Below are 12,183 nucleotides of genomic sequence, written 5' to 3' on the forward strand. Positions count from 1 at the left end.
AAGAGAATGAGTTCTAGGAATTATAGATCAACAGACATGACATTTGGAGAAGGCAGTGGCACCTCACTCCAGTACTCTTGCCTGGAAAATCCCATGGGTGGAGGAGCCTGGTAGGCTGCAGTCCATGGGGTTGCTAACAGTCAGACACGACTGAGCTACTTCACTTTCACTTTTCACTTTCATGCATTGGAGAAGGAAATGGCAACCCACTCCAGTGTTCTTGCCTGGAGAATCCCAGGGATGGGGGAGCCTGGTGGGCTGCTGTCTATGGGGTCACAAAGAGTCGGACACGACTGAAGCGACTTAGCAGCAGCAGACATGGCATTAATTTCTAGAAAAATTATAAAACAGTGAAGATTAGGAAGCATTTAGAAAATGGTCTGATGTATGTAATATGTATTGTTAAGCTAACGTTTTTTTTCTTTGAAAGCATTGCTGGGTTGGTAGATGAGGGAAATTCTGCAGGCAAAGAATTTGACATATTCCTTTCATTTAACAAATTTGTAGAACATTTACTTTGTACTGGGTGGTGAACAAAATAAACTTTATTAAACCTGTAGATGATAATGATAGCAAGTAATCTCTGAAATTTAGTAGTTATAAAAGATGAGGCTTAGTTGGATAGTCTGTTAGGGTTGAAGAGTAGGCTCAGATTGAGGTCACTAACAGGGCACCACCCAAAGCTCTGTCCTTCATGCTTCATGCGGATCAAATCTAAGAAGCCCAGAGCAAGCTAAATCAATGTCGTGGTGGTTTAGTTGCTAAGTTGTATGTGACTCTTGAGACCCCATGGCCTATAGCCTGCCATGCTCCTTTGTCCGTGAGATATCCCAGGCCAGAATGTTGGAGTTGTTTGCCATTTCCTTCTCCAGGGGATCTTCCCGATCCAGGGATTAAACCCACATCTCCTGCATTGCAAGTAGGTTCTTTAACAATAACAGAGTTAATATTCAAAATATTTTTGAGATAATGGATGCTCTGAAAAATTAAGAAAAATCAAAAATTACAGGTAATATATTTCTAATATCTTTATACTGCCTTATATATTTCAAATAGCAGTCCTTTTGACTGACACTTAGACATGGTCATCAGTGAGACAGACTCCTCCAGTGTATGTCCAGTAGGGAATCTATAGGAGTCCATACAAGTAGGCAGCCAGCTTTTGGGACAGAGAAACCTCTTTAAAAGGTGAAGGAGAAATCTACATTGTATTCATAGCCTGACTGGAGGACCTTTGTATTCCAACCTGATTTTACAATTCTAAGGACTTCTTTGATGATTACAGTGGAAGAGTGTGTATGCCTAGTTGCTCAGTCATGTCCACCTCTTTGTGACCCTATAGATTTAACCTGCCAGGCTTCTCTGTTCATAGGGATTCTCCAGACAAGAATACTGGAGTGGGTTGCCGTGCCCTCCTCCAGGGGATCTTCCCAACCCAGTGATCAAACCCAGATCTCTTGCATTGCAGGCGGATTCCTTACAGTCTGAGCCACCAGAAGTGATTTTGGTCAGATCTCCAAGGGAACTTGTTCTCTGAAATGGAATAAATCAGCTAAGTTTGCAAACTGCCTACAAAAGGAAACACTGTCCCATTTTTGTAACTTCCTATTGAGTTCAGTTCAGTCACTCAGTCCTGTCCGACTCTTTGCAACTCCATGGACTGTAGCCAGCCAGATTCCTCTGTCCATGGGATTCTCCAGGCAAGAATACTGGAGTGTGTTGCCATTTCCTTCCCAGGAGATCTTCTCAACCCAGGGACTGAACCCAGGTCTCCTGCATGGCAGGCAGATTCTTTACCCTTTGAGCCACCAAGGAACCCCTTTAATAGGGTTGATTTAGGCTAAAGGAAAAGAAGAAGAGGGCGGTAGAGGATGAGATTTTTGGATGATATCACTGACTTAAGGACATGAACTTGAACAAACTCTGGGAGGTAGTGGAAGACAGAGAAACCTGGCATGCTTCAGTCCATGGGATATTAAAAAGTCAGACACAACTAGCTACTGAATAACAACAACAGTTAGTGCTTAGTACAATAAATGTGGTTTGACTGACTAACAAGACCTGAGTCATTTAATTTGATCACTTTTGACTCTTGTCTTTTGACTTACCAAATTCCCTTTTCTTAAATATAGTTTGAGTCTGTTTTTATGAAACCAGGAACATTATTTCCTATTGTTCTTTTTATAAAGAGAGTTGGTAAAATATGAAGATGACAACTCTGAAAGCCATATGTATGCCCTCTGTGGAACTCTGTTATTCTCTCTTGATTCTAAATGATTCATTCTGCCACTTGATGATTCCTGTCAAGAAAATCAATTATTTAGTGTTTTGGAGGTGATTGGCTTGTAGATAATCTTATGATTTTAAGTAATTTTTTGGTAAATTTTCCAGTTTCTGAAAACTGTAAATTATTTCAACACTCGCTGGAGTTATAATTGAGTTACTTAGAATAGATATTCAAAGATTAATAGACTATCAAAATTAGTAGGTGTGGGCTCCATTCTACACATTCATCTTCAGTTTTGTTGTTAAAAAGTATTTCACAAAAGAAATTCTTTTCTTGTAAAAATGAAAGCCAATTGTTTTCTTACATGCCTTTCCTGGACCTTAGGTCCCCACTGCTCCCTATCTCCTTATTTTCTTTCCTCCCCCATGAACATTATACTTTGGTGATTTAACTCTTTGATGAAAAGTTTGGTGTTTCCTAGTCTTAGGTAGAATGTGAATAAAAGCATCTTAATAGAAGTCATGCGAGTGTATGTTCCTCGATTCTTTGTCTGGTCACAACACAGATTTGGAGTGACGGACATTAAAGCCCCCTTGGCATGTCACAGCTCTCAGGTCTTGGATAGACCGTGTTATAGCTCTCAGGTCTCAAATGGACCATGTTATAGCTCTTAGACAAATCAGTGTTACAGCTCTATTTTATTTAGAAGATAGCAGGAAAATCCATCTCCGATGTGTGAGGGCACGTCGATTTAAAGACACACGGAGAAGAGCGCCCTAGCGCGTGGGAGAGAGAGAGAGAGAGAGAGCTGGCTTTGGCTCCTCTATTTATATGTTTATCTCCCCCTGGGCCTGTCCTATGTAAATTGGGCCAGCCAGGAGTGTTGTTTGTTTTACCTGAGGTCCTCACTCCAGTCCTCGGACCTTCTTTTGTTTCATTTTCGAGGGCTTTTCCCTTCCTTGTCTTGTAGCCACCACCATTTTGGACTCCTTTTCCCTGTTCTACCTACCTGACATTAAGAATTGCTTTGTTTATCGATCTGTAATATGCCACATACATAGTATACTTGTAATATTTCAAGACAAGGCCCCTGGCTCTTCACCCTGATTAATATCCTACAAATCCCATCCATATAGAACTTACAGATCTGTGATAGCTGTTCAGGTACTATTTGCCTATCATTAAAAGGCAGCCACTGTTGATTCCTGGGTTCAAAAGTATTTTGAAGAATCTATGATTTTACTCTATAAACAGTTTAATGGCTAGTCAGATACAGTTTCGTGTAACTTGTAATTCTTTGTAATGTATGTTTGAGATCAGTTTGAAAGATAGCAGTTTTAAAATAAAGTGGTATAGTAAGCAAAATCAGTGTTTAAATGTCCTCTTTTCCACTTTAGATATTGGTAAAATATTCAGGTTCTACCAAGAAGTTTTTTTTTTTTTTGGTAAGAACTGCCTATACTATAGTACTTATTATCTTTAACTCTTCCTCTTTTGAGCTTCATGTCCTAAAAGAAATTTTATGCCACTGATTCCTTTTACTTAATTCCTAATACTTTATTACTTTTACTTTAAACATATTTTCAGGCCATTAAAAAAATGAGGATCTCTTTTTCTCCTTCTCATCCTTCCTTCATAGCAAAATTTAGTAAAGTACAGTGGAAAGAAAACGTGGAAGATTAGGAAGTGATTGTAATACTCTTCCTGTCTGTAGTTTTTAATTTCGTTTTAAAAGATTTTATTCTGATAAAAGCAGTTAAGATATCTACTCTTAAATCTTTAAGTGTATAGTAAAAGTATTGATAACTATGGTACAATGTTGTCCAGCCAAACTATAGAACTTATTCATTGTGCTTAACTGAAACTTTATGCCCACTGGTTAGCAGCTCCTCATTTCCCCTCCCCATAACCCCTGGAAAACACTATTTTGCTTTGTACCTCTATGTGTTTGACTGTTTTAGCTATCTGATTTTAAGTGGAATCACGTAGTTTTCCAGTTCATTCAGCCTGAGCTGTTTCCTCTTCCTGAAATTTATTCTTTCCCCCCTAGGCATTGTTCAAATTATTCTAATGTATTAACTCAGTTACTGTTTACCCACACAATAATGTTATTTCTCATTTTATACAAATAGGCCCTCAGACATGTGAGAATGAATAACTTTATGAAGTACATGCATTTAGTAAGTTGTGGAGGTGATATTTGAACCCAGTGGTTTTGACTCAAAATTTGGTATCTTAACCACTGCACCATGCTTCTTTAAGCCAATGATAAGAATACCTGTCTACAGAGTTGGCATGAGAAGTAAATGGGACAAACTGTACAAAGGTCGTAGGACAGTGCCTGGCATATAGTTAAATATATAGTAAGTGTTAGCTATTAGCATTACATTTTGATTTTAATAAGTCTAGCATATATCTTTCTCAGTGGCATAGTACAAATAATATTTATAGATTGTAATGTAAGTTGTTCCATGAACTTATATATTTTGTCAACCCCTTCTGAGTCCTAGGTTTCTTAGCTTTAGTTATACTGTACCTATAGTGTATGTACTTTAGCTATAGTATGCTTCATAGTGGTTTTGTATTAAATTAGGTAGCATTATGTAAGAGTAACTTGGTACATATAAATGCCTAGTAGTGTTGGCTAACTCTGCTATGTGAATTCCTTAAAGACAAGATCAGTGTTTTATTATTTTTGCATTCAACTAAGGGTATATCACAGCTCCTGGTGCATAGTAGGTATTTTGTAAATGCTTGTAGAATAAATGAATGAATTCTTTGAAAGGAGAAAGAACAGAAGGAAGGATATATGTATGGACATTTTTCTCCTGGAGGTAATTTTCTTCTAGAGAAAAAAGATCATTTGAAGGCCACTTGGATTTGAAAGCTTAGTTTCTTATTTTAAAATTAAAGGTTAAACTCTTCTGATATTTAATTCTGAAGTACTAGGCAGCCATACCTGGCCACTTAAGGACTGAAGAATGGAAGAGAAAGTGGAGAGGCAAAGAAAGAATAAGAAACTTAGTAAGTACTATAGCTTCTTATAGCAAAATTCAGGCTTAAACTAAAGAAAGCAGGGAAAACCACTAGGCCAGCCAGATACGACTTAAACCAAATCCCCTGTGAATACGCAGTGGAGGTAAAGAATAGATTCAAGAGATAATAAATCTGGTAAACACTGTGCCTAAAGAGTTATGGGCGGTGGTCCATAATACTGGACAGGAAGCAGCGAAGAAGACCATCCCACCGGAAAAGGAGAGCAGGAAGGCAGAGTGGCCATCTGAGGGCGACTCACAGATAGCTGAAGAAAGAAGAGAAGCAAAGTGCAAGGCAGAGAGGGAAAGGCATGTCCAACTAAATGCAGAGTTCCGCAGAATAGCAAGCGGGGACAAGAAGGCCTTCTTCCGTGAACAGTGCATAAAACTAGAAGAAAACAACAGAAGGGGAAAGACTAGGAATCTCTTCCGGAAAATTGGAAATAATCAAGGGATTATTTTGCACAAAGATGGGCACAGTAAAGATAGAAATGGTAGAGACCTAGTAGATGCTGAAGAGATCAAGAAAAAATACATCGAAGAACTGTACAGAAAAGATCTTAATAAACTGGATAACTAAAATGGTGTGGTCAGCCACCCAGAGCCAGACATTCTGGAGTGTGAAGTCAAGTGGGCCTTCAGAAGCACTCCTGTTAATAAAGCTAGTGGATGCGATGGAATTCCTGTAGAGCTATTCAGAACCCTATAGGATGATGCTGTCGAGGTGTTGCATTCAATATGTCAGCAAATCCGGAAGGCCCAGCAGTGGCCACAGGACTAGAAAATGTCAATCTTCATCCCAATTCCCAAGAAGGGTAGTACTAGTGAATGTCCTAACCACTGGACGATTGCACTTCTCTCCCATGCTAGTAAGGTCATGCTTAAAATCTTGCATGCTAGGCTTTAGCATTATGTGAACCAAGAACTTCCAGACGTGCAAGCTGGGTGTAGAAAAGGCAGTAGAACCAGAGATCAAATTACCAGCATTTGCTGGATCATAGGGGAAGCAAGGGAATTCCAGGAAAAATATCTACTTCTGTTTCATCAACTATGCTGAAGCCTTTGACCATGTGGATCATAACAAACTGTGGAGAGCTCTTAAAGAGACGGGATTAAGGATCTTACCTTACCTGTCTCATGAGAAACTTGGATGTGAGTCAAGAAGCAAAAGTTAGAACCCTGTATGGAACAACTGATTGGTTCAGGATGGAGAAAGAAGTATGACAGGGCTGTCTGCTGTCACTGTTTGTTTAACCTCTACTCTGAGCACATCATGAGAAATACTGGGCTTGGTTGAGTTACAAGCTGGAATCAAGATAGGCAGGAGAAGCATCAACAGCCTCAGGTATGTGGATGATACCACGCTAATGGCAGAAAGTGAAGAGGAACTAAGGAGCCTCTTGATGAGGGTGAAGGAGATGAGTGAAAGTGAAATATTAAAAAAGACTAAGATTATGGCATCTGGCCCCATTACTTCATGGCAAATAGAGGATGGAGGAAAGGTGGAAGTAGAGACAGATTTCATCTTGGGCTCTAAAGTCTTTGTGGATGGTGACTGCAGCCATGAAATCAGAAGATGAGTGCTTCTTGGCAGGAAAGCCATGACAAACCTAGACAGTGTGTTGAAAAGCAGAGACGTTACTCTGCTGACAAAGGTCCGTATATGGTGTTCCCAGTGGCCATGTATAGTTGTGAGAGCTGGACCATAAAGAAAACAGAGCATCAAAGAATTTACGCCTTCGAACTGTGGTGCTGGAGAAGACTCCTGCGAGTCCCTTAGACAGCAAGAAGATCAAACTAGTCAGTCTTAAGGGAGATCAACCCTGAATACTCATTGGAAGGACTGATGCTGAAACTGAAGCTCCAGTATTTTGGTCATCTGATGTGAACAGTGTTCTCATTGGAAAAGGCCCTGATGCTGGGAAAGATTGAGGGCAGAAGGAGTAGAGGGCATCAGAGGATGAGATGTTTTGATGGCATCACTGGGCAAACTTTGGGAGATGATGAAGGACAGGGGAGCCTGGCGTGCTGCAGTCCATGGGATCGCAAACAGTTGGACATGACTGGGTGACTGAACAAAGTACTATAGGCATGTTACACTCTAAAACCCTAGATAACACTCTTTAGTGGTAGCTTCAGAGACTTAGTACCAGTGATCAGGGGCTTTTGGAAATAGAATTAGATGATTAGCCTTTATTTTCAAAGAAATTACTTGCACTTTGCTTGTGTGTCTTTGATAGATCCTTTTCGAATGGAACTGTAGCCCAAGGTTGTTGACATTGTTGATGGTGTGTGTGTGTGTGTATGTGTGTGTGTGTGTGTATGTGTGTGGTTGTATCACCAGTTGAGCAAACAACCTGGTATCTGATGAAATTAAACTGAGGACATATTCTCTGCATCCACCATCAGAGCTAAGGCAGCAGTTCGGAGGGAAGATAATGCATTTTTAGGGTGGTTGTGATGTTCTGTCTCAAGGCCTCACAATATTTCTTGGGATGAGGTAGTGAAACTTATTTCCTGAGACTGACTTTAGTAACTACATAAGAGAAGCCTAGCTTGACAGGCCAGTCCCTGAACTTGGAGATTTCTCCAGAAACATGGTGCGATGTTAGGTCTACGGAACAAATGAGGATCTGTCCGTGGCTTTAGAGGCACACCTAATCACACTGGCCATCAGTTATGTCTTGGCAGTTATGTGTTCCTGGATCTCTGCTTGTGGACAAGAGGCAGCAGTGCCTCCATTGCTTTTTTCCTCTTAGCTTCTGACTGTTTGGCTTTTGAGACTGAATTGTCTGGAATACCTTCTGCTGTTGGAGTAAGGAAAAGTGAGTGGTATTTTACACCAGTGGGAAAAATGAAGTATTTCTTACCCATAGGAATGACACATGAGACCAGACATGTAACTTATTTGTGAGCCTCTCTTATTTCTCAGTTCAGGTTGTTTCTGTCACACTATTGACGAGCACAGGCTAAGAAAATACATAGCATCAAAGGAGACCACACTTTCTTTTATCATGGAAATGTTTACTTTTATTTATTTTTATGAATAGATCAAATCAGAAGTCTTCAAATTAAGCTGGTTTTCAGAAAGATGTTAGCAGTTAGGAACAGGGAGATTAAGGAAAATATCACCCTTCTAGGTCACTTGCCATCCCACTCCGGTGTTCTTGCCTGGAGAATCCCAGGGCCGGGGGAGCCTGGTGGGCTGTCGTCCATGGCGTCACACAGAGTTGGACACGACTGAAGCGACTTAGCAGCAGCAGCAGCAGGCCACTTGCATTTTGACTGCCAATGTATCTGCTATTGGTGCCTGGATTAGCATCTTCCAGGTGCCATTACTTCAGAAGTTTTCCAGTTTTTTGCCCTTGCTTGGAAGGCAGCGAAGGCAGTACGGAGTGGTGGAGTGGAGGGAACTTGGCATATGGAATTGGAAATCTTGTGCTATGGTTTTGCTTTTGTCTTTTGTTCAAATATGGGATTTTAACTACTCTGAGCTTTCTTTCTCCTTGGTAAAGTAAGAGTTTCATCAGGTTCTGGGTAGTTTCTTTTAACATAGGCACTTCATTGATGAGATGAGGGCAAAGGAAAAGGAGTGCTGAGATGATCTGCCACCTATTCAGGCCCCTTTCTCAGTGTGAAATGGACACAAAAACAGAGTGGTCAGGCCTTAGCAAGAGAGAGAGCTCAATCCTACTCTCATAAACTTACAAGCTGCCACATAGATTAATTCATTATGAAAATGAGGCTTTAAGTACAATCTGTCCTATGATACCTTTTTTTTTTTTTTTTTTTTGCATTCATCCTAAATCATTTTAATTTTTAACAAACTGCTGTTTCCCTTCACTGAGAACTGGTACTCAGTTCTGGATAGCTCTTCAGTTGAATGACCTCATTTATCTTGAGTTTTGTTATTTGAGTGAGCATTGTGAGAAACTTGCTTTGCTGGCTATTTGTGTATTTCTTATTAAGGCATCTTGTTGAAGCTGAAGAGTATGCTCTTTGAAAGTGTGTTTTCATGATAAACTGTTGCATTGGAAAGTGGCTCTGTGTTTTCATAGACCATAGAAATCTAAGTCAACAGACATGGTTTCAAAGTAGTTATTGGTGGATAGAATGCACAGGTAAGTACTTGAGAGCCCAGTGCTTGTAGTTTGAAGTGTTTTTTTAAGGATTAAAGATGGAGAAGAAAGCATGACCCAGGTCTGGAGTTTCCCATTTGATTATTTTTTACAGTATCAGTATAAACTGAAGTTTTGCCATTATCTTGCCAGATGTGAACTTCTTCCTTAATTAGATACATTTAAATATATCAGTTAAAAGCACTTGGTCTAATGTTCACTATTCTTTATACTTGTTACTGATATTGTTGGAATGCTTTTTCCTGCCTCCCAAATCCATATTTATATATACTTTAAAGGAAAACAGCTGCATTTTAAAATATGATGAGTGATATCTGGTGCTGGTTAAAATGGAACAGTAAATCCTCTACATCCTGTCACTGATTATAGCTAAAAAGTCTGGAAATGATGCAAAACACAGTTGAGGACTGAAAAGTAAATGATAGCGGGCAAATGGAGGGGCGGAGGGTGGCAGTCAAAATCTGAAGCCTAACTGGTAAGGCAGTGAACTTACTGTTTGTTTTTTCCCTCCTTAATCTTGTGGCTTTAATCTGTGGGAGGGCTTTTTTTCCTCTTTTTCCTCTCCTGATCCTGCCTTCGGGCCAGCCACAGTCACAAAGCTGTGTTGCTGCTCTGGTAGTGGCCATAGGGCAGGCACCAGATGCTGAGATAGAGCCCACGTTCTGCCTGGAGGAATCGGGAAAGCGGTCTTTGGACTCCAGAGAGTCTGTGAGGAAACTGCTGTTATGTTTCTTTCTAGTTTCTCTTGCTACTTTGCTCAAGGGCTGTTCTAAATATATGAAATGTTATGTTAATATAAAAGGTTAAATTTCTGAGAGAAATCTTGAACTTCTAGACTACAGATTGTGAAGAAGGGACCCTGGGAGCTAGAGAGTGTTAGGTAAATTTTGGAGAAGACAGAGCTGAAAAGGGGAGCTCATACTTTGTGTGTAAATCAATACAAGTCCCAGGTTCACCTCGAAACTGCATATGCATGGATCAGTTATGCCTAAAGGGGCACGACAAAGGTTGCTGAACTTTGGTGTAAACTACCATTCAAGTCCTAGACTATTCACTAAATAATCCCAATAGCATCAGCTGTTGAAAACTGATTTGTCATTGAACCATTTCCTACAGAAAGCAGGGCAGAATTTGTATTGACGTCTCAAACAAACAAACAAACAAACAAAGTAATCGGCATTTTGCAAAAGGATTTTATCAGTATCCAGACTCAAAACATACTATTCAGTATATCTGGAATATAATCCAAAATTACTCTCAAAGAACTTGGGAGCTCTAACCAATTCTCAAAGGAAAAATTAATAGACGCTGATTGCAAGATGATCCAGAAAATGGGTTCGATCAGGCAAAGAATTTAAAACAGCATTTATAACCATAATCCAAGAGATAAACATGAATACTCTTAAATGGAAGGATAGACATTCTCAGCAAAAACAAATGAAAACCCTAAAAAGAACCAAATAAGTATTTTATAACTGAAAGTTAACAATATCTGAAATTTAAAAAGGCAAAAAAAAAAAAAAAAAAAAAACTTTGCATAGATGTTTTAGCAGAAGGGAGAAAATAGATCAGTAGAAAGTATTCAAACAATAGAAATTATCCAAAAAAGAAAAAAATTGTTTAATTAACTAAATCCTAAGAGATATATGGGACAATATTAGAGGTTCTAAAATTTATGACATCAAAATCCCAAAAGGAGAGGAGAAAAAGTTGGGCTCAGTAAAAAAAGGAAGAGGTAATAGCTGAAAGCTTCTCAGATTTGATGAAAGGTATAAACTTCTAGCTCTTCATGGATCATTGCCTTGTCGTGGCAAAAGAGCTTGCATAACTCAGTGAAGCAGGGCCACCCAAGACAGACAGGTCATAGTGAAAAGTTCTGACAAAATGTGGTCTGATGGAAGAGAGAATGCCAAACTGCTCCAGAAGTCTGGCTGTGATAACCCCATGAACTGTATAAAAAGCAAAAAGATATGACACCAAAGATGAGGCCCCCCCCCCCCCCCCCCCCCCGCCCCAGGTCAGAAAGTGTCCAATATATTACTGGGGAAGAGCAGAAGACAGTTACTAGTAGCTCCAGAAAGAATGAGGTGGCTGAGCCAAAGCTGAAACAATGTTCAGTTGTGGATGTGTCTGCTGATGAAAGTAAAATCTGATGCTGTGAAGAACAGTATTGCATAGGAACCTGGAATGTTAGGTCCATGAATCAAGGTAAATTGGAAGTGGTCAAGCAGGAGATGGCAAGAGTAAACATTGACATCTTAGGAATCGGTGAACTAAAATGGACAGGAATGGGAAAATTCAATTCAGACGACCATTATATCTACTACTGTGGGCAAGAATCCCTTAGAAGAAATGGAGTCCCCTTCATAATCAACAAATGAGTCTGAAATGCAGTACTTGGGTGCAATCTCAAAAACGACAGAATGATCTTTGTTCATTTCCAAGGCAAACCATTTAGTATCACAGTAATCCAAGTCTATGCCCTAAACTTAATGCCTAAGAAACTGAAGTTAAATGGTTCTATGAAGACCTACAAGACCTTCTAGAACTAACACCAAAAAAAGATGTCCTATTCATCACAGGGGGTTGGGATGCAAAAGTAGGAAGTCAAGAGATACCTGGAGTAACAGGCAGGTTTGGCCTTGGAGTACAAAAATGAAGCAGGGCAAAGAGCACAGAATTCTGCCAAGAAAATGCACTGGTCATAGCATACACCCTTTTCCAACAACACAAGGGACGACTTTACACATGGATATTGACCATTTCACCAAATGGTCAATAC

At 39.7% G+C, this 12,183-nt stretch overlaps 1 protein-coding gene across 1 annotated transcript in view; it reads left to right on the forward strand.

Annotated features, from left to right (window-relative positions):
• SLC2A13 (solute carrier family 2 member 13) overlaps positions 1-12,183 on the forward strand; it is a 515,613-nt gene that overhangs the window by 36,516 nt on the left and 466,914 nt on the right. The window lies entirely within an intron of this gene.

Source organism: Ovis aries, chromosome 3, assembly GCF_016772045.2.
Source record: "Ovis aries strain OAR_USU_Benz2616 breed Rambouillet chromosome 3, ARS-UI_Ramb_v3.0, whole genome shotgun sequence".
Lineage (NCBI taxonomy): Eukaryota > Metazoa > Chordata > Mammalia > Artiodactyla > Bovidae > Ovis > Ovis aries.